The following is a 23621-nucleotide window of genomic DNA, read 5'->3' on the forward strand; positions in this document are numbered from 1 at the left end:
AGAGCAGCAGCATAATAGATTGGGTTAACAAGAGCATTGTATGACTGCACAATACCTTCTTGCACCCCCTCTGAACTGATACTAAGCACTGAGTAATTTGTATACTTGGGTGCTTCAAGTTCACTTACCATCGGTTGGAAGTCAAGATCAAGTGGTGAATCTAGCACGTCATCCATATGCATCTGTGTATGAATGTAATTATGCACTTGTATGCGTCCCTCTATAGGTTCATCGAGCTCATCTAGAGTGCTCCATTTATACTCCTCCACTTGTGGAGCTTCATCCGGTACAAACAAGCCATGCAAATCTTCAACCTCGTCAAATATCTCCTCTTGCACATCCAAACCATGTATATTTGCAGCTACAATAGATATCTACTCTAGCACTTCCAAACCATATGAATCCTCATGTATCTGTAGACCCTGTATATCGTCATTCTTATCCAATGGCATAACTAGATTTGTAGAATATGGAATCCCAAGCTTTACATAAACCATCTTTGCAATCCCTTGATCATCTCTAATCTGCAATAACTTGTCATTTTCAAGCAGACACTCGTCCACAACAGCTTCAATCTTGGCTTTGATTTCTTTACAAAAATTTGCATAAGTAGGCACGTCAACATCATCTCTATCTTCATTTGGAGCATGATCCTCTGGGGCTAAATCTGATACTTTCAAAGCTGCATCCGCTTTAGCTTTACTTCTTGCTTGAATCTCCTCCCAAAATTCATCATAGCTGATTGTCTGCAGTTGATCTCCATCACATTTACTGAAAGTAATCTGCTTCTGTTGAGTCATCTGCTCTATTTCCAAGGCTATGTGCCGGTCACCCATTTGTACAACTGCTTCTTCAAATTTAGCCCAGTTATCTACATACTTATCGATAAGCTCTTGTATCTGATCACGTAATTCTGGAGCTACTAACCGGACAAACTCCTTGATCATATGCTTAGTTGGAATATCTATAAGCTCCATCTCTAACCTGTAGCATGCAAGATATCCATCACTATCGTAGCCATCAAAAAGACCTCTTTCAGAAGAGACTTTATCCAATGCTTCTTCTATTGCTTCATCTCGTTGGGCTAGTCCTCGTAAAAACTCTTCTCGGTCCAAACCAAATTGCTCATAAGTAACCTGTTGTTGCTGCTGCACGAAAGCATCAAATAGCTGCATCATTTGCTGGATCATTTCTACTTGAGACGTCGTCGTCATCCTCTCTGCCAAAATTTCCCACCCCGGCTAAGATACGGATGCAAACACACTTGCCCACACACCCACATTAGGTTCCGGGCCTTTGATTGGGACCCATAACTCACACATCATTGTTGGGCTAGGGTGGATCGACAAGACTAGCATTCATGGTGATAGCATTGCTTATTTACACAAGTAATTAGAGAGAGAGAGAGAGAGAGAGAGAGAGAGAGAGAGTAGACTCAAAACATAACTTGATTATGATAAACTGACAAGATGCATAAAATGATAGCCCATCAAGCTTTTCTAAATCTTGGAGTCTCTTTGACAATTCATGTCCAGTCTACTCAAGGTCCTTAGCTACCCTTAGTGTCGGCAATAGAAATTCTATCGGTAGTATGACATCAAGACCATAAACAAGGTTAAAGGGTGTAGCATTTAAATCTATCTTGAATGAAACTCTATAAGCCTATAGAGCGGCATGGAGATTCATTTCCCAATCAGTCCGTTCTGAATTAACCACTTTAGTCAATACTGAGCTAAGAATGTTATTTGTGTGCTCAGCTTGTCCATTTTCTTGTGGGTGATAGGGAGCCAATTTGTTATGGATGGCCATAAATTCATTCAATAGAGATACTCAATTACCTCATTGAGGAAATGAGTTCCCCTATCACTAACAATTTCTATTGGTAGTCAATATCTTGTGAACACCTTTTCATATAAGAATGCGGTTGTGGTTCTAGCATCATTCCTTTGGGTTTTCTTAGCCTCTTCCTACTTGGTCAAATAGTCCATAGCTACAATGATATATTGAGCTTGAGTTCTATAAGCCGATGGTTGTATTGGCCCGACAAAATCTATGCCCCATTTTGCAAAAGCTCTAGCCCCCATCATTGGTCTTAAAGGCAAGCTATCTATAGGGGCTGGCATTTTTTTCTCGTTGGCATGCATCACACCTTCCAACATATTCCTTGGCATCTGCAAAAAGTGTTGGCCACCATATGCCTACAATTAAGATTTCTCTAGTAGTGGTTTCACTAGAAAAGTGACCTCTAGCTAATCCAGCATGTGCTTGTTCTATAATGGGAATACATTCGTCTTCATTTGCACAAAGATGCAAATATTGACCCTTTCCTCTTCGATACAATTGGTTTCCAATAAGAGCATAATCTCTTGCTTCAATTTCAACTGCTCTTTGACAACATTTACTCGTATCCTCAGGAAATGTTCGGCTTGATAAGTAAGTAACTAGATAGTTACTCCACTTAGGAACTAGTGATATTTGGAACAATGTCACATGAGGTATGGGTGCTTGTTTTTGGTATTGAGGACATTTTTTTACAAATGAGTGAACGTCACTCCTCATTGTTGGCCAAAATACTCTAAGTCTCAAGATCGGCTACATAGTTTGGTCTTCCGCAAAGTGAAGTCCCACTATGGTGATATGTGCTTGACTTAGGTATTGGGTTTTCTCCTCAGGGTTAATACACAAAAGAAATATTCCATCTCGATTTCTTTTGTATAGCCTTCCAGCTAGTAATTGATACATAGACGATTGCTCAATTACTTCGGTTGTAATAGGAAGTGGTATTTGTTGCTAATCCACTTGAGCTATGGTCATCAATAATACCATATCTTTTGACCAACGGGGTATCATCTCTACGGAGAATAGATATGCATCTGGTTCGTCTACCCCTTGGGTTGGAAATGTGTACAAGAAACTAGCTACTTATATAGTAGCTTCTAGTGACTAGATGCACCTTTCAAGGGTCATAGATGCCTTTTCCCAAGGGTCAAGGGGAAACTCTCCAAAGGTCAAGAGTGGCTCCATAAAGTGTGGAAAGTCCATGTTGACTTGGATGGAAATTTGGACTCTTGTGCGACTCATATGCCACATGTGCTAAGCCATCTGTCCTCACATGCTTATTTGCTTATTGGAATGCTTCCTATACAAGAGATGGTTCTCACACCAGCTATCGGCGTTAGGCCAAAGGCCAGAAACCCAACAATCCTCCCCTTGGACTTTGGACTAGACAAATGCAACTACAAAGAACTCAAATGACACAAAGACCAGACACATCATTCAATGAGACTAACGACATCTCCAACCCAATAGTAGAGCTAATGCCAAAAGAAACATGAAACTAGCCTAAAAACCACAACATCATTTGATGAAACTAACAACACCTCTAGCCCAGTAGTAGAGCTGGTGCCGAAAGAAACACCTAACTAGCCTAAAAGCACTATATCACACAAAAAACATAGAAAGCATCCTATTAGCTTGCACAATGACACTCCAATTCAATAATAGAACTGATGCCGATGATAAGACTAATAGAACTACCTACATATCGAATGTAACTAACCATGTTCAACAGCGACGCTTTTGGTCCAAATTAGAACCGATGCCAAAGTGAACATAGTCGGAACATTGTTAAACAATGCCTACTAGTCGAGCATTTCACAACGACACTTCCGGTCCAATAATAGGAGCTATGCAATGTGAAAAGCAAGATCATCATACTTTTAAGTCTACAAAAAGGACTTGTGAATTGAGAATTTTGTTAATTAACAGTGTGATCACAAAAAAAAACATGTGATTACGTGAATATGAAATCCTTGGAACTTGGACTTGCATCACCAAGGTGGTGGGTTCAACTCCCACTAAGCGCCCTTAAGACCAATTTAGGAAATTTGGAAAAAATTCACAAATCTCGCACAATTCATGGAGCTAAATGAGATGCTTCTAAAGTGGAGTGGTGTAGTGCGATGTAGGCATCCTACTTATCATGCACAACCAATGCAAAGAGTTTGCATCTACAAAACACAATCTAGAAAAATGGATCTTTGCTTGATCTCTAAAAAATATCAAAAGAGATTTCTCAAGAGGTGTGTAACTTCAATTGGTTGAGTGGACTTTAACTTGGTTTTTTGTGGATTGATCTCTATCCTTATACATGAGGAGAGACCATTGCACGTGGATCATTTCAAGGAAAGACTATACGATGGTCGGGATATAGGAAATATAAACTAGATAGAAGACAACTGGAATCCTAAAGTAGATATTAAACAACGTAGAACTTGAATTTTGGTGCATAGACGCAAGTGCACACTACATAGAGAGAATATACCTCATACACAAAATAACATATGAAGGAAGCAAAGGGAAGGCAGTTTGAGTAAAGCTTCTTTCAGCTCTATCCAATGCAAGTCAAGAGATAGGAAGTCTCTTAATTGAATGGAGATTTTGAAACTGATACAAAGAATTAAGGCTTGGATGTGCTATAGTTAGTAGAAATGTTTGACACATTGAGCTATATATGGGTGTGCTTAGATACAACATAAGAACCATTCATGAGTTGTTGATAGGGAAATATACCAATTCACAGTAGCTCACATTTGAGCTTGACCTACATGCTCTAGAAAGGAAATCTTGATGACAACTACCTCCACCTTGAATTCAAGTAATACCCACCTCAATTCAATAGTGTTACAAGACCAAACTTAACGACTAGCTAACATAAGAAGCACTCCAACTTAACATCTAGTGGTACTAGTGATAGCTCAAGCAACTTCATCCCAAGCTACATAGTTTAAAAAAAATGCTCAATTACTATGTCAACATTGTGCTCAAGTAAAACACACTTACATACAAAAGTGCTACGAGACCAAACTTAACAATGAGCTACATATGGTCTCTTGCAATTCTCTACAGATCAAAAATTGAAGACTGGTATAGATGTGGCTTGGAAGGGGGCCTTGAGATATTCTTGGGTATGGTTGTATACGAGGGCTCCCCCATAGGCCCTCTAGAGGCGCGAGTGGAGGGCCCTCAAAGAAAGTACAAGAATTCTTGTGTAAGCTGCAAAGACCTCCTTCACAAGCTGCTGCAACAGTTTTGTTGGGGGGCGCTTCAACCATCCCCCAAAGTAAAGAAGCACCTTTGAACAGTATATTGCCAATTGTGAGCCAAAAATGACCTACCGCACTTCACACATCTGTTGCCAACACTTCAAAATCGTGGTTGCTTCCGACTTGCTTCCTATCTGATGGGTTGTTGATTCTCCCTACCACGGCCCTCTAGCCACTACAGGGCCCTACACTTTGGCAGGCCTATGCGAGAGGGATCTATTTAATAAAAACACATGTTGTTGTTGGAGGTGACTTCCATCTATGAAGCCTCAAACCCTGCCTATATTAGCCTCAAACTTGAGGTCGAGCTATGCATGCTCCATGGAAAACAAAAGTAAAACCTAGGTTAAATGGTTAGCTGGCACGTGAAACCGTTAGCTGGCAAGGAGAAAGAAAATCAGATTAAATGGCTAGCTGGCAAGGTCCACCCAAAAAATCACCGTCAAATGGTTCGCTGGCCAGGTCCACCTAAAGCACCAACAAATTCAAAATTCAAAACTGAAGGAAAGTTTGACGGCAAACTTGAAATTTTGAACCAGCAGACAAAAACCATAACTTCGTAAGTGGTGCGATGGTGTTACCTCTGCAAAGACATCAAGATGCCGGTTCAAACATTGCTCATGCTGCTGGGCAATGGCTAACAGAATCGATGTTCTCGTGTTTCTTGCCTGCAACATACCCAATCCATGGCTAGCGCTAGCCCTGTGGACTGTTTCTTCTTTCTTACATCTACACCAATATTGTTGCTTCGTTAATACACGCTTGAGTTTGTTGTGGAAGTTACTGTTTGTGTAGATATCTTCTATCTGCACAAGGCCTTACCTGCTTTGGGGACACAAGCTTGCCTCAGAGAGTCAACTCAATATAACTTTCGGCCTTGAAATTTACGCTGCACTATTCATAAAGCCTAACACCAGAGCCAGCTATATTTCGTCACCATGGAGCCCAACACCCGAGCCATCTATTCTTCATCGCAGGTTGATGTCGGAGAGTGGCTGGTCCACAATCAAAGCCAACAAACACTGACCAAAGAGTATGATAACATCCCCGTAGATGGTGGTCAAGGGGCCACTATAAGCTGTTGCAGCAAGCCATCAAGAAGGATTACATTGCTTGAGGTGACAACAAAAGTTTCAACATATGTTGAATATGGTTTCTTCCTACTTTTTCTCACTGCCTTGATGCTCACTTCCTCTAGAGTCGGACTCACTTTTAGCCAATAAGATTTTGCCAGGGCAGCGCCACTCTTAAGGTTAGTCTCCCGGCCGAATAGGGTTGTTATTTAAAAGTTGTAGGGGAAAATTGCCAGGGCAGACATGTGCCACATGTCTAATTAATGGAAGCACCCCATTTTATCCTTTTATCTTGAGGCGTGCATATTTTGTTGGTCGAATTTATTTAGCCTGCTACATTATAGTTCATTTTTGCCTTTTGCAAAGTGTGAATGTTGATTTTACATGTCATGTCATGTTAATCTCTCTCTCTCTCTCTCTCTCTCTCTCTCTCTCTCTCTCCATTCGTCCACCCCTTTACCATTGTTAAATTGTTTTTCAAGTTATAAGGTATATTTTTCTGAAGGACACACTCTCTAGATGGGTTCTCTCTCCTCTAAACAAGATCGAGGCTCGAACTTAAGTTCGAGCATCCACCCAATCTAGAAGGTTAAACAATTTCTCGATATAAACCCTATCAATGGGTTGTTCTCCTTTGGATCAAGTGAAGGCTTGAACTTAAGTTCGAGCCTTTGCCCAAAACATCCTATTGATGCACCCTATAAATAGGTTTTCTCTCATTTGGATGGGGTGAGGCTTGAACTTAAGTTCAAGCCTCTGCCCAAGCTAAAGGATGAAACACCCTCTCGGTGCACCCTATGAATGGGTTTCCTCCCGTTTGGACACACCCTCCAGATGGGTTCTCTCTCCTCTAAATGATTTCGAGGCTCAAACTTAAGTTCGATCATCCACCCAATCTAGAGGGTTAAACAATTGCTTGATATAAACCCTATCAATGGGTTTAATAATTGCTTGATATAAACCCTATCAATGGGTTGTTCTCCTTTGGATCAAGGGAAGGCTCGAACTTAAGTTTGAGCCTTTGCCCAAAACATCCTCTTGATGTACCCTATAAATGGATTTTCTCTCATTTGGATGGGGGGAGGCTTGAACTTAAGTTCAAGCCTCCGCCCAAGCTAAAGGATGAAACACCCTCTCGATCAATGCACCCTATGAATGGGTTTCCTCCCGTTTGGACATGCCCTCTAGATGGGTTCTCTCTCCTATAAATGAGATCGAGACTCGAACTTAAGTTCAAGCATCCGCCCAATCTAGAGGGTAAAACATTTTTTTGATATAAACCCTATCAATGGGTTGTTCGCCTTTGGATCAAGTGAAGGCTCGAACTTAAGTTCGAGCCTTTGCCCAAAACATCCTCTTGATGCACCCTATAAATGGGTTTTCTCCCATTTGGATGGGGTAAGGCTTGAACTTAAGTTCAAGCCTCCGCCCAAGCCAAAGGATGAAACACCCTCTCGGTACACCCTATGAATGGGTTTCCTCCCATTTGAATGGGGTGAGGTCTGAACTTAAGTTCGAGCCTCCACCCAATCTAGAGGGTGAAACTCCTTCATCATACACCTTATCATTGGGTTTTTTTCCCTTTGGATGGGGTGAGGTCAAACTTAAGTCCCAGTTTCTATCCTTCCTAAAGGGTAAAACATCCTTTAGATACAATGCCAAGTTGGATTGTTTCTTGTGAGGATGGGGTTTGAGACTTCGCCCAATCTAGAGCATGAAACACCTCTAGATACACTCTCTAAATAAGTTGTTTCCCTTTGGATGCAATGGAAGCTCAAACATTATATCCTCCTGGTTAGTTCTAGCCTTTACTCAATCTAGAGGAGGAGACAACTTCAAGATGTACCCTCCTGATAAGTTCAAGCCTTCACTAAATCTAGAGGAGGAAATCACTTTGAGATAAACCCTCATGGTGGGGAGTTTTTCCTCTGGATAGATTGGAGATGCTTTGAAGCATAGTTTCCACTTTGTTACTGGCCTCAAGATTGAAGTCCAATTATGGATACAAAAACAAGGAAGGATATTACAATATGAAAAAGTATACCTTTTATAAGGTTACACTATAGAATGGGTGTTTTGGGGTAAATAGATAGTTAGAAACATGCAATGTAACTTTGAGTTTGAGTCTATTTCTGAACAAAGGAACACAATTGTTTACAACTATCTTCAAACATTGTCGTGCTAATTATAAAAAGTCCCAAATATGTCTAATAGTTCTATAGAAATGATTAACTTTTTGGCTACAAAGCGATTACTTTACAACTTGAATCTTGATCAAATCAAGCAATTGAAGGCCTATTTCTATATACATGTGTGCAAATTTGTTCGATGAAATGGCTTTTCTTCTTAGCTTCTTTAAGAAATGGAACTTGAATAAATCCCAAAATTCCTAAATATATCTTCCTTGGTGGTATCAAGGCAAAGGATGGTCCCAGGTGCCCGGCCTGATGCATGGTGTTGCTGGAATAAAAAAAATCTTTGATTGGTGGATAAATAAATTGAGGCCGTTGTTGAATCAAGGCATTACAAAAAGATCTTCTACTTTGCCAAACACTCCTCGCTTGGTTGAAGTTTGATTGATCATTGCTCCTTGTAGTATCCTTTGGCACCTTACTGTGAATTTCTCACGGAGGCTAGAGCTGTAGGGAGCTCACCAACGATGGACCTATAGCCAAGGTTTAGTAGGCACCAACAACAAAAAAGAAGCCACCCCATAGACCCTTCCTCTTCACTATCTCACACGGGCATGGGAAGGAGGGGGTCAATGGTCCATGCCCATTTTGGGAATCAGGTGCGATCTGAGCCATCGAATGCGCTTTGTGTAAATTTGGGAAAATAGGTTAACTCAGGTGGAGAAAAACTTGTAAATTTGCGCAGCCCCCTCCCCTCTCCTCCCTTAGATTCAAACCTGGGGTGCCATCTTTGCAAGCTTATCACCTTAACCACATCACATGTGCATGCTTGTTGAAAGCATTGGTAAATTGTGTCTTCTATGATGAAGCCTTCACATTGTAAATTCGGGTGAGTTTAGTAAACTCAAGAAGATTGGTAAAATTTGAGGCACGCCGCAAGATTGACAACCCATGATACCCGCGCTCTGGGAAATAGGCGTGGACCATTGATTTTCTCCTGCCCCATTAGGAAAATTTTGAACTCATTTTTGGGCCTTTTAAGAGTGCCACATCATCAAAGTTGTACAAAAGAAAGCAACCCGGTAGACCCTTCTAAATATTACTTGGAACCCATGATATGACCTATCATTGGAAATTTCTTGAAAAATGGATTCTAAAGAGCCAAGGTCCAAAAATTTTGGATGACTTCTATGAAAGTTATGCCATTTTTTTTTCAATCAGCCAGGTTTTGTTACCGTTACGGTAATCTAAAATCACCTTTTTCTAGATCTACATGAAGGCAATGTCCGATACATGCGTGCTATATATCAATAGATAGCATTTGAAGAGTAGATTCTAAATATCCAACCTCCAACAAGTTTGGATCTTATTTGAAAAAAAATTACCGATCCCCACTTTTTGAAAGCTATGCCACATCAACAATTCTTACAAGGCCCATTTTTGAGTCCAAACTTTTCCTAATGATGCCCATGTGAGATAGTGTTGAGACACGCCCTCCCTCCTAGCAAGTGATGCCTGGTGGCAATCGATCCCATGGCCACTTGTACCCACGCTCACCTCCACACATACATGCCTCACTATCCTCTTGCTTAGCCCTACCTCTTCTATTCTACTCAAGTTTGGCTCTCTCTCTCTCTCTCTCTCTCTCTCTCTCTCTCTCTCTCTCCCCCCCCCCCCCCCCCCCCAATATTCACAACAAAGAACCAATGGCCCTTTGCCCCTGCCCACTGCTCTTTTATAATTCCCCTCTCCAATCATACAGCCTAGTGCCCTTGCTTAAATTGCATGTGGAGAACAATGATTGAATGACAATTGGTCTTTGCTTACAAGCTTGCAAAGCTCCCTACCTTTCTTCCTATCTCCTCAAGTCCCTTCCCTCTTTAGAGGGCTACTATTGTGCACATATTGGCATATGAAGGCTAGATCTATAGACAAAGAGTGAGCCTAAATACCTTCGAGGATATGGAGAAGGTTTGCTTTGTGAATTGGTCTTATGATTGCATCTTTTCCATTCCTCCTTGCTTGGTGCAATTGGAACAACGATTTGCCCTCCTTTAGGTGATAGCTTTAGCTGATTCGTATCCCAATCTGGTACTGCTTTGTATGAACGCATCCAAGGAATGCCAAGAATCATCATCTCATTCATGTGTTCATCTGGCAAGCATACAAACTAATGCGGACATGAACATCCATGTACTACCACGTTCAAGTTGACTACTCCCAATGTTGGAGTTTGATTCTTTTTGAATCCTTTGATTGTCGTTATTCTTGCGGTCAATGCTTGACTTGTTGTCTTCTTGTATGTGGAATAACTGAGTGCATTCACTCTAGCTCCTGTGTCTACCAAAGCATTGGTACTATGATTGTTGATTTGTACTTTGATGCGCAGATCCATTCCCTCTAACCACTCGTCATTTGTTGAAACTACGTCTTTAGGTAATTCCCATTGTCGATCATCTATTTCCAAAGTGTTGATGGGAATCGGTATATGGTGATTCTTGAGAGCAGCTTTACGCTTGAGTACCCGAAGTCTAGCTTTCTCTTGGGCTTCATCAATAACCTGCTGTCGCTTCATCTTCCTTTGTTTGGCTGCATGCATTCTCTCTAGAAATTCATTGGTTAGTGGCAAATTGTATTTCTTTAAACAAAATCCACTAATCCAATTAGCCATTGGTTCACCATCTAGGGTGGACAATTTTACTACTCCACTTGGAGATACATCTTCAATGATGAATGGTCCGTTTCCCTTTTTCCTAAACTTGGGAATGTTTTGCTTAAGGGAATAGACTAGAACTAAGTCCCCTTTCTTGAAAATTTTTGTGATTAAGTGGGAATCAAAAAACTGTTTTTGTTTCCACTTTTGTGCATAGATATGAGCTACAGCAGTTAGCCTTTGCTCATTTAGCTTTTCTAAATCTTCAAGTCTTTCTGACAATTCATGCCCAGTCCACTCAAGATTATGTGCTACCCTTAATGTCGGCAATAGAAATTCTATTGGCAGTATGACATCAAGACCATAAACAAGGTTAAAGGGTGTAGCATTTAGAGTTGTTTTGAATGAAACTCAATAAGCCTATAGAGTAGCATGGAGATTCATTTCCCAGTCTGTACTCCCTAAACTAACCACTTTGGTCAGTACCGAGCTAAGAATTTTATTTGTATGCTCAGCTTTTTCGTTTGCTTGTGGGTGATAGGGAGCTAATTGGTTATGGATGACCATAAACTCATTAAGAAAATACTCTATTACCTCATTGAGGAAATGAGTTCCCCAATCACTGACAATCTCTATTGGTAGTCCATATCTCGTGAATACATACTCATATAAGAATGCAGCAATGGTTCTAGCATCATTCTTTTGAGTCACTTTAGCCTCGGCCCACTTGGTCAAATAGTCCGTAGCTATGATGATATATTGAGCTTGGGTTCTATAAGCAGGTGGTTGTATCATTCCAACAAAATCTATACCCATTTTGTGAAGGCTCTAGCCCCCATCGTTGGTCTTAAGGGCATACTGTCTACTCGTGGTTGGCATTTTTGCTCGTTGACAAGCATCACACCTCTGAACATATTCTTTGGCATCGGCAAAAAGTGTTGGCCACCATATACCTGCCATCAAGATTGCTCTTGCGGTGGTCTCACTAGAAAAGTGACCTCCAGCTAATCCAGCATGTGCTTGTTCTATAATCGGAATACACTCGTTTTTATTTGCACAAAGACGCAAATAGTCATCTTTACCTCTCCGATCCAACTGGTTCCCAATAAGAGCATAGTCTCTTGCTTCAGTTTCAATTGCTCTTTGACGGCGTTTACTCATATCCTCAGGAAATGTTTGGCTCGATAAGTAAGTAACCAGATAATTACTCCACTTAGGAACAAGTGACATTTGAAACAATGTTATATGAGGAATGGGTGGTTGTTTTTGACATTGAGGGCAATCTTCTACAAAAGATCTAACATCTTTCCTCATAGTCGGCCAAAATACTCCAAGTCTTAAGATTCGTTGCATAGTTTGGTCTTCCACAAAGTGAAGTCCTACTATGGTAACATGTGCTTGACTTAGGTATTAATCCTTTTCTTTAGGATTAATGCATAAAATCAATATCCCGTCTCGATTTCTTTTATATAGCCTTCCAAATAGTAATTCATACATAGTCGATTGCTCGATTAAATCAATTGTGATAGGAAGTGGTATTTGTGAATCCACTTGAGCTATTGTCATCAATGACACAATTTTTTCCAACCATCTAGGTATCATTTCCACGGAGACAATTAGGCATCTGGTAGATCATCGTCTAGTCCTTTAGGTGATTCCCCTGAAACAATCCTTGACAAATGATCTACTCGTTGATGTGTAGTGCCTTTTTTTACAACCACAGTGAAATAAAATTCAATAAGAGTGATGAACCATCTCACTATTCTTCCTGTGCTGCATGGCTTGTTGACCAAATATAACAAAGCTTGGTGGTCCACAAAGAACACAAACTTGTTGGCTAATAGGTAATGTCTATACTTTTTAACGGCATAGATCATTCCTAGTCCTTCTCTTTCAATGTTGGTGTAATTCTTTTTTGCCATGTTCAATTGTCGGCTAGCATAAGAAATAGGAAAGTCAATTTTTCCATCTCCTAGTTGGGCTAGTATACAACCAGTAGCAAAGTTTGAAGCATCTAAATGTACGTGGAATACCTTATCCCAATGGGGTGCTTTCAATATTGGAGCTGAGGTGAGAGCTTGCTTTAGCTTCACGAAGGATTCTTCACATGCCTCGGTCAATTCAAAGTGCGTGTAATCAAGCTATACATGGGTTTTGCAATTATAGTGTACATGTAGATGAACCGTCGGTAATATCCACAATGTCCCATGAAGGCTTGTACCCCCTTGACTGTTGTTGGTCTGGGCAATTCAGCAATGACATGAATCTTTTCAATATCGGTAGCTATGCCATTTTTAGACACTATATGTCCAAGAATTTTCCCTTGTCTTCCCATCAATGTGCACTTTTCAGGATTTAAGCAAATCCTATGAAGTCTACATTTCTCGAATACCTAGTTTGAGGTGTTCAAAATGATCAGCCCGGATTGACGAATGTACGCATAGATCATCCATGTATACTTCTAAGAATCTCTGAAGATAATCTTTGAAAGCATGGCTCATCAATCTGTGAAATGTGGCTGGAGCATTAGTTAACCCAAACGGCATAACCCGATAGGCAAATATACCCCATTTTGTTGCAAAAGCAGTTTTATGCTGATCTTTTGGGTCAACCAAAAGTTGATTGTATCCCGAAAAACCATCTAAGAAGCTGTAAGCTTCTTTTCCTGCCACTCGTTCTAAAACATGCTTAGTTATAGGAAGAGGAAATTTGTCTCTAATGGTAGCTGCATTCACTTGAGATTAACACACACTCGTAATTTTCCATTCTTCTTAGGTACTACCATAATTGGAGACACCCAATCTGTGTGTTCAATTTTGTAAATGAATTTGGCTTCCTTCAGTTTTTCAATCTCTTCTTTGATCTTTCTGGCAAATGTTTTGTTATAAGTGTATGGTCTCTGTCTACTTGGTTTCGCATCGTCTCTCATGGGTATAGTATGTTGACAGATTTCTGGATCGACACCCTTGAGATCCTTGTAAGACCAAGCGAAGATATCCCAATATTCCTTCAACAAGCTCAGCAAAAGCTTTTCTTCTTCTTCTGTTAGGTCATTTGCAATGTAAGCCGGTCTAGGCCCTTCTCCTGGTTCAACCAAGTCTACCCTTTTACCTTTTTCAGGTCCTTCGTAAGACTCGCCTTGTTTTCGTAGTTCCCTAACAGGTTGTTCGATTATGATTTTCCGATCTTGTATACTTTTTGTAATGGGATGGAACATACATTACATCCTTACCATCCTCTTCCATGGTTTCAATTTCGGTTGTGTATATCTCCTTTAGAGCTTTTTTCAACTCTTGATATTTCTTTTTCTGCTCGACTCTGGTCATGAGTGGTTTTTTATTCTGATGTTCTTCGTGATTACCCTTCCTTGCTTAACTCAATGTCTGAGACTTTTTGAGTTTCTGTTTGAAGGATATCTACCCGTTATTTTGTCCTTGGCACAATCATTAGCATCTATCTGCATCAAGAATTGTGTTTTACTGGAGACTGATGGCATAGGTCGTGCTTTCACAATATTGGTGTCTCTCTTTCGTCTATACCATCTTTGTCTTCTGGATTTCTGGTTTGGAACTTTTCCTCCCCTCCCTTTAAGAGTAATTGAGCTCTGGTATGCTCTTTTTCTCACCCCAAATCTTCTGAGGTAGCTGAGTGTTCATCTAACTCATCATTTGCATCGTAATAGAGGTCAGAAAAAACTTGTTGAGCTTCATCAAGTCCTTTATTTCCTCATCTTTGTTTTCAATGTTAAGGACTAGCATCATTTGGATGGGAATTATGTCATAGCCATCCTCATTGCAAAATTGAGTAGTTATAGACGTATTCACACATACATCCATTGTCGCTAAAATTTGATTCCACTCAAATGGTTCGAATAAATGCTCTGGAAAGGGTTTAGGTATGTAGGCTTCGTCTGTACAATCCCTTTCTAGGATACATTCCTCTCATCTTAACCTTCCATTTTTTGAAGCTCCACACATCCAAATAGGAGTGTCTTTATTTAACCAAGATGGGAGTTTAGTTTCAGCCGAAGAGACTGCATCAAACCCTTGGATGGGTGTTTTCAAGACATCTCTATAGGTGGGATCTTTTAGATTGACTCTTGTTATAGATCCCACCTGCTTCAAGTACAGATAGTCGTTTCCCCAATTTGTACCTGTCGCATGAAAGGTCTCCCCAATATGATTTCATAGTTGAGTTTTTTTCCAAATTCTACTATGGCAAAAGTGTGTTGATATTCAATTCCATAGGAGTTCACTATTGTTGGACGGATACGCCACGACGGGTGTCAGCACAGCAAGAACTCACCTAACAAGATTTGTTAGCTAAGGACGAAGCTCGACCCACAGGCGCATGGAAGCAAGCGTAGGGTGTCAATCTACACTCGACCGACTCTCGACTAATTCCTACAGAGGTCTCTACCCAATGTCTAAGCTACAGCCTTCAGGAGTGCTTAAGAGGAGGTTTCCTACAATGCTTTCAAGAGCCAAATACCCATCAAACAGTCTCGAAACGCCACAAAACTTGAAGGAGACCCTACTAACACCAATAGGTCGCTCTCCCTAAGGTCCATGAACCAAAATCTCAACCCAAAACACCTGGTGTAAAATCACGTAGGATGTCTAGCCAAAATTTGCAGGTCATCGTTTCCAAAAAATAAAGTGCCTAATGTGTAGCTCTACTCAATGCGAACGCGTGGATATGCTGAAATGCAAAAACGAAAACGTATGCTCACCGAATCACCAGATGAAGCTCGTAGGTAGAGCTTGCAAAACCAGACCGTACGCGCGCAATGTAGGTATTGGCGCATAGCTCTTGTCTGGGGCAACACGCTGCACTTCTCCGCACTTGATTCTGACCACCGGTGCATGCGTAGCGTCAAGATGAAGCTCTCACTTTCTCTCGTACACAGTACGCTTACTCACAGACTTCACTTTTTTTTTTTAAATGACAAAGCTTTTTCATTAAGGTCAAAAAGTGGTATAAATACCTTACAATCTCAAACCCTAATGTTCCAATTTAACCATCTACTCAATCTAAATATCAAAACTGGGATACAATCTGGAAACTTTTGTAAGTCCCAATATTTACAAAGGTGAAATGTCGGGTTTTCTCAATAAATGAGCAATTACAATAAATAATAATTCGTTGAGCCATCATTTTCCGTAGGGTGTGTCTAGCTTCTAACACTCCCCCCCTCCTTGTTCATGTCGTCCCCGACATGGCTGTTGAGCTGCTTCTTCATCGTAGGCTTTCTCTCATCTTAAGCAGTGACTCATATCTTGCATGTTGAGCTAGTAGCGTCGGGCGGAATATGTCAGTGGTGATTGTGAAGAAGCCGGTGTAGAAGGCTTCTTCAAAGGCCTGGAGGTGATAGGATGGCAAAAACATAATCCTTTGATACAATGCATGTATCACATCATGGGAAGGCTGACCAGACAAATCGTATGCACATATGTATGTATCTTGAAAGAAGAAGATATTGTCTGTCGCCTGGCCTGGTTTGAATGTCTCGAAGACTACCAAAAGTGTTTTGAAAATCTTTCTCATCATAATGCAAGATAGGTCAGGCGAGCCAGTGAACAATTTGATGGCGCCCATTAGGATTTTCACCATGTATTGCTCACTTATTCTCTCGCCTGCCTTCGAGCCTAGCAGCTTTGGGTAATTTAGCCAAGTAGGTTGGCTTCTTTGCAATAGCTCATGGGCCTTCCACGTCCTCATCCTTGGTAGGGGGCAGAAACTGAGGTTATCTCTGATGACTTTAGGTGACTCTACCAAATGGATTAGATAATGTGGATACTTTGTCAGCCATGCCTTTCTCCACCTGGGTTGAGAGTCGACTATCAACTTTACCCCTTCAGGCTTGGAGATGTCTGCTTTGTACATTGGCACTGTTGGCTCCTCTCTGATCCCCTTGTTGATTGTGGCAGCTTTATATTTCAGCAGAGGATATGGGAGAGGGGGTTGTAGCCATTCACGCCGAAGGTTGCTGGCATCTATCTTCTAAAGAGTCATTGATTTAAAGACCCTCTGCTCCCATTCCACAGCTTCTCTGGCTGTGTCTTTGACTGCTGCTTCTATTGCCTTTTGCAGCTTCTCTTCTTCTTCTTGTGTCAGATCTTGTGGCTCTTGTGAGGGTCCTACAAGGATTTCCTCTTGCATGGTGGTGTCCACTGGATCTGCCACATTCTCTATGTCTATTCCCTCCATGGCTGCTGGCCCGGTGCTAAACTGCTCTTTTGTTTGCTGTTGGCCTCTCATCTCTTCTATTTGCTTTTGAAATGTCTTCTTTTCTGCTTCATCTTGTTCTCCCATATTCACAAGGAGGTCGTTTAGATCTGCGTTAATCTTTTCCGCCTCCTGGAGCTTTATCTTGATGTCTTCTAGCTCATTCTTCATGGATGTGTTTTCTTCTTCCATGCCGTTTTGCATAACCACTGAGCCCTCAGCCAACATCAGCCTTTGCCTCTTCTCCAATGTCAACTCCTTTTGGAGCTCTTTCATTTGCTCTTCATAAAGCTCAACCTCTGAAGAGGTGCTAGTCAAGCTAGTAGCTCTGACTCTGGCAGGAGATGCTCGTAACCGTTGGATGGTTTGATCTTTGAATTTAATTTGATCTTTAGGCTCTACTACCTCATCTTGGCTCGCGCCTCATTCTCTAGCTCTCCCTTTTCCTTGGCATTTCTTAGTGTTTCCACTTCCTTGGATTCTTCAGCAAGTTGTAGGGTTAGGTTGTCCCTTTCCCTCTCTGCATTTGTCAATGCCTTGCTGAGTTTTTTGTATTCTTCTTCAGCTCCTTGCAGTCTTTGAGCTGCTGCCTAATTTTCTCGTTCCATTTCCTGGCATCTTTGCAATGCCGTGGCCAAACTGTCTTGCAGCTCTGCTTGTTTCTCTATCTGCTCTTGGCTCTTTCTTTGTAGTGTGTCTACTTCAGATTTGATCAGAACTTCATTGGCTTTGAGATTGTCAATCTCACTTTCCGTGGCCAATGATTTTGCCCTGAGCTCGGTTAGCTTGTGCATCACCACATCCCAGTCATTGGTAGGTGGCTGTAGGTCCACTGTATCAGTGGCCATCTCTTTCAGTTCTACTAACCGCAGGCTCTGCTTCTGTTCCATGGGTTGTGTGCTTGCTAACTCAAAGGCCACTGTAGTTGCCTCTTCTCTTGAGTAACCCGCAGCTAATAGATCAAGAAATGTGCTGAAATTCTTTTCTTTCGGATCTATCTTTTCCTCTTCTTCTTGCTGCTCTTTTCTTGTTGAAAATCTTCTTGTTCCTCTTGCTTTTGTTGGGTTTGTGGAGGGCTACGAGGAGGTGGTGATGGCGGTGGGCTGGACTCCGGGCTTGACGGTGGAGTTGGTGGCTTCTTCTTGAAGTCCCAGTCCGCCTTGGTCTTTCGCTCTCTTTCTTGGCCTTCCTTCTCTTCCAGCAGTTGCAGTCGTACTTCATCCGCTTCTTCTTCTGTAAATGGGATGTTTGGGATGTTTTCTGTCATAGCATCCAAAATCTCAAAATTCTTGATGTAGTCTTCAAATCTATCTCTGTGCACCCTTTGGGATGATCCCGACATTGCTTCTAGTGAGGGCTTCCATAGCTCGCTCAAATCTCCTTTCAGTGCTCTCTCGGATCTGAAGCTTTCCATTAATCTTTCAAGCCGTGCCGTTTTCTGTGATTTTGTCTCTTTGATCGGCACTTGTATAGTTTCCTTCTTTCCCTTCTTCAACTCTAGTTGCTCCTCTTGCACGGTCTCTAACCGGCGCTTCAATTGTGTGGCAACTCTGGGTGCTTTGGGCGATTCATCCTCTTTATCTTCTTTGAGCCTTAGCTAGTCATTCTGTGATGGAGGGTCAGGCCATCTTCCCTTGGCGTGCAATGCCCCATAAACCACTTTCGTTATCAGCTCACCCGGAACAATGTAGGTGGGGTTCTTGTTGCCCATCTTCACCAGATTGTCATGGATGTAGGCAACATAATTTATCACCTTCGGCTTGCTCTTTTGCATTGCCCAGGTGAAGGTGATGGCAATGGATCCCGATGGAATTCTGTACTTTTGTGGCCGCTTTGTACACATATGGAAGTACTAGTTGTAGAGCTGGCTCATGATAGCCACTTTAGGGTTTGCAATATCTTCGAGAGTGTAGTTGCTCTTCTTTTTTGTGTATACCTTGACTTCATCTCTTCTTTTGTTTACACTATCCCCTTTGTTGGAGAGGTCTAGTGTTGCTACCACTACTCTCTCTGTGATTACAATCATAGTGTCCGGCTTGCCCTGCAGATCAGTGACTCTGGCCACTCCATCTTCTTTGATTGTGGTTACAAATTCCCACACTCTTTTGATGTCGATTCCTGCCGACACAACTTCAAAATAGTTATGGAGATCTATCTTCTCCAGGTACTCTGCCATCTTTCTTGTGACAAAATCATTGAGCTCCCGAGGTAGCATGGGTAGCTCTATTGTATTTCCTTCAGTATCTTTGAACACGCCTTGGTAGATCTTCAAGTCATTTGACTCTAGCAAATCCTCCTGAATCCACGTGCTTGTCGGCTTCAGAGTTCCATCTGGGATGACAAACGGCTCCACTTCTTCTAAGTAATCTTTTATTGTCATTCTCTTCTTCTTTGCAAGTGATTTTGCAGTTGCCATGGATCCTGTTGCACTCAGTAGTCCGAAGTTAGCATTTTTTCCATATTAGCTGAGAAACCGAGTTCTAACTATCCAAATGACTTGAAAATTGAAAATAAAACTTAAAAGGAACTTGGGAAACCTTGCATGTGCTCACAGTATCATTCTGGCCAAAATTTATCATTTAGACATCCTACACGTAGGATGTCTTTTTCATCAGTTTTTGGTGAAACTTGGTATGCTAATGGTCCTTGGCCTGTTGAACATGGCTATGTGATTGGAATTGGGTTTGGGCATCAAAAGTGCATTTTTGGGCAGATTCAGGCTTTACGCTCACAAATTGGTAGGATGCCCCCGACAGGTGGCAAATGATATTCAAATGGGTTGAAATTTGATACATGAGCTTCTTGCACCATGGTAATGGCTCCCATGATGTCATTTCTTGCACAATAAGTCAAAATCATGCTGGAGACATCCTACACGTTGTGAGCGGGATGAAAACACACACAGTGCCTCTATAACGACCCGACACACACTCTTGGAAGGATATACACACACACTATGGGGCACCACTCGGCTTACACAACACACCTGGCCGAGATAGGGAACACACCTGTGGAGTGAGAGGAGAGAGACTATCCACTTGCCCACTCCACATAGACACACACACACTCAAAAAACTCAGCTCAAAAGAGGAGGATTTCTGATGTTTAGATACAATTGAGCTTGGGCCAACACCAATGGGGCAAATAGCTCACACAATATGGGTAAAAGAAGCCAGATACAATCATAAACTGGAGCAGAAACTTCGCTCATAGGAGGAACTTACACAGAAAAACAGCAGGAAAAGAGTGAGGAATTTGGCAAAATGGACAGCGCCATCGCGTCCGGAACTGCCCAAAACCCCAGTCTACAATGTCAAAGTGCTCAAATCCGACCTCGGATGAGCAGTTTACGGCCAAAATAGGCTCCAAAATGAGCAAAAAAACACCTGCGGCTGTTCCTCCTCTCTTCTCCACGTTTTTTTCTGGTCTTCTCTCTTTTTTTTCAGTTCCCACACTTAGCTTTATTACTTGGGCACCCTTGGCCTTTTAGATGACCTCAAACGGACCCCGAACAGGCCAAAAACTGACCTCGCAGTGCATAGTTGTCACCTTTTTGCATCATTTACACACCTGGCACTCAGCTTTTTTCCAATAATGCATCTCGCCACCACGTGAAGTGGCCCCAAAAATTGGTCCTAATGATGACCTTTCTGCATAACTCTCACAAGAAAACACCCACGTTGTGTCCGTCCTCATCCGCGTGCAAATATTGACCTCGTTCGGCCTGCTGACGCCACTCGATGCCATCTGACGCACCTGCTTACCTCATGTCGTCGGCCCGCGGATAGCTTCCTCGAGAATTTTTACACGCTATAAACTCCTCATTATTGTAGAAAAAACATATTGGTACTGGTGATAGTGAAAATCGATGCACTATGTACATGCTGTCCTACCTGTACACATGTGGGCCCCACATAACCACCTGGCTCTAGAAAATGGCCAATCCTTTATTTGATGCACCATGCATGTGTATGTACATAAGTGCAATCCCTTGCTCCAAAAAACTCCTGACATAATTTGCCCATCCCCTAGCCTGCTAGATCATTCATGATCAGCAGCAGCAAAGAGAGATATGAGACTCGCCGCATCACAGGTCTCCTCATCCCGCACCAACACTGCTTGATCCACAGACAGCTCATCTTGCTCCACCATCATCAATCTAGCATGATACAATTTAAGACGCAACCCATTTACCCTTGACTTATGTAGAACACCATCCAGGTTAGCCAGCTGATATGTGCCGTTTGGAAAACACTCCACTACCTTGAAAGGGCCTTCCCACTTAATTTGAAACTTCTTTTGGAAGGTGTTGTCCAGCTTACTATTGTAGCGCAAAACCAAGTCATGTTTCTTGATACCCTTACTTTTAACCTTTTCATTTATCTTTGCCAAAGCCTTATCCTGCATCTGCCCATAATGCTCCACTGCGCTCATCCTATCCAACTGGACCTCTTGTAACTGCAAGAGCCTCTCTTTGAATGCATCACTAGGCGACCCAAGCAACTTCTCTAACATCTTGACCGCAGGCAACTCTACCTCCACAGGCAATAGTGCTTCCTTTCCATACACCAAATGAAATGGAGTAAACCCTGTACCTGTCTTCACCGAAGTACGGTAAGCCCATAATGCACTAGGCAATTCCAAATCCCAATTCTTTCCTTGGTGCTCTGTCACTTTAGAAAGAATTTGTACCAACTCACCATTGAATCTTTCATTTAAGCCATTACACTGCGGGTAATAAGGAGTGGTATATTGGTGCCTAATCTTCATCTTTGTGCATAAGAAGTCTAGCAGTTTAGCTCTAAATCCTGGCCCCTTATCTGAAAGTAGCTCTAATGGCACCCCAAACTTGCAACATATTTCATCATACACAAATTTTGCCACATCCTTTGCAGTGATCTGTTTTACTGCTATAGCCTCTGCCCATCTAGAGAGATAGTCCACTGCCGTCAAGATATAGCTTTTGCCCCTGCTTGTGATAGGTATCGGGCCTATTGCATCAATCCCCCACTTTTCAAACACATCAAACGCCATAATGGTTTTTCGTAGCTCTGGCTTCAACACTCTCTTCCCAAATGCTTGACATCTATTGTAAGACCTACACCAATGGTGAACATCCTTGTGCAAACTAGGCCATACATACCCCTCTTGCAAAATCTTATGCAAGGTGATCTTTAGAGCAAAATGGCCACCACATGCGCCTTCATGATTCTCTTCCAACACTCTGTAAAGCTCCTCCCGCCAAGGTACACGTCTCAACACGAGATCAGCCCCTTTCATGTATAAGACATCACCAATCAATTTGTACCTGTATGCTCTACGCACAAAGCCATACTTCTTAGACTTCTGAATCTCCTTTGGAATGATTCCTGTTAGCAAAAACTCCTCTTCTTGAGCCAAACTTTCCCGGCCATGATAAAGAGGTAAAGTGGTCCTCAACACAAATAGCTCCCCAATCATGCCTTGAGCTGCTTCATGTGCCTCTCCATTTAGAGCACGTTCAATGTGTCTGATGATCCATGCTTCGAACTTTTTTAACAGGCCTTTAATTCTGAAGCACATTTCCTTCAATGAGGTGTTCTTGCTCTTCCACACACCCAGCACTTGCTTCACCACTAACAAGGCATCACCTTTTATGCTCAACCTTCGAACCCCATGCTTCAAACAAATGTGTAATCCGGCTTCCAATGTAGCATATTCAGCCTCATTGTTACTATGCGCATCCAATTTGAACCCTCTCTTGCATACTAGCTTCCCCTCTGGATCATAAAGTGCTATACCCCCTGAAGCTGCATCGTGGCTCTTTCTGTATGAACCATCAAAGAACAACACATGTGCATTGCTGATCTGTGGCACTTCTTCAACTACCTTTCTCACCACCTCTTCCTTAACAATAAGGGGATTCTCCTTGTAGGTCAACAAATCAGCTAGGGTAGCCCTTGTACTATCTTCCACTAGAAAAGAGAACTCAAACTCTTGCAGCTCAATTACCCATTTCTTCACCACATTTGACATGTTAGTACCATTAATTAACTGTGGCAAAAAGGCATAACTCGTCAAGAAAACAAAAGGCCGTGGTAGCAAGTAATGACGAAATCGTCGACAAGCAAATATTACACTGGCCATCACTAGCTCTACTTCCGATAACTTTCTCTCCGCTACCAACTTCACTCGGCTTGCACAATACACTGGCCTCATATAATGGCTGCCCTTCCCCTTTTGCAATAGCATAGCTCCAATGGCATCATCCCCTACTGATGGATTTACATAAAAAACTTTCTCCCAATCAGAAGCCTGCATGGCTGACAAACCCCCTAACACCTCTTTCACCTCTTGAAACACTTCTTCACACTTGTCATCCCATTGCAATGGATCATGCTTTGCCACTTGCTGTAATGGATAAAGAAGCCGCGAAGACAATGGAATAAAC

At 41.9% G+C, this 23621-nt stretch overlaps 1 pseudogene; it reads right to left on the minus strand.

The window, feature by feature from the left end:
* Positions 1 to 817: 817 nt before the first annotated feature.
* LOC147423879 (uncharacterized) lies at positions 818 to 1214 on the minus strand (annotated as a pseudogene).
* Positions 1215 to 23621: the final 22407 nt, after the last annotated feature.

This window comes from Adiantum capillus-veneris, chromosome 26 (assembly GCF_014529385.1).
Source record: "Adiantum capillus-veneris isolate H3 chromosome 26, ASM1452938v2, whole genome shotgun sequence".
In the NCBI taxonomy this organism is placed as follows: domain Eukaryota; kingdom Viridiplantae; phylum Streptophyta; class Polypodiopsida; order Polypodiales; family Pteridaceae; genus Adiantum; species Adiantum capillus-veneris.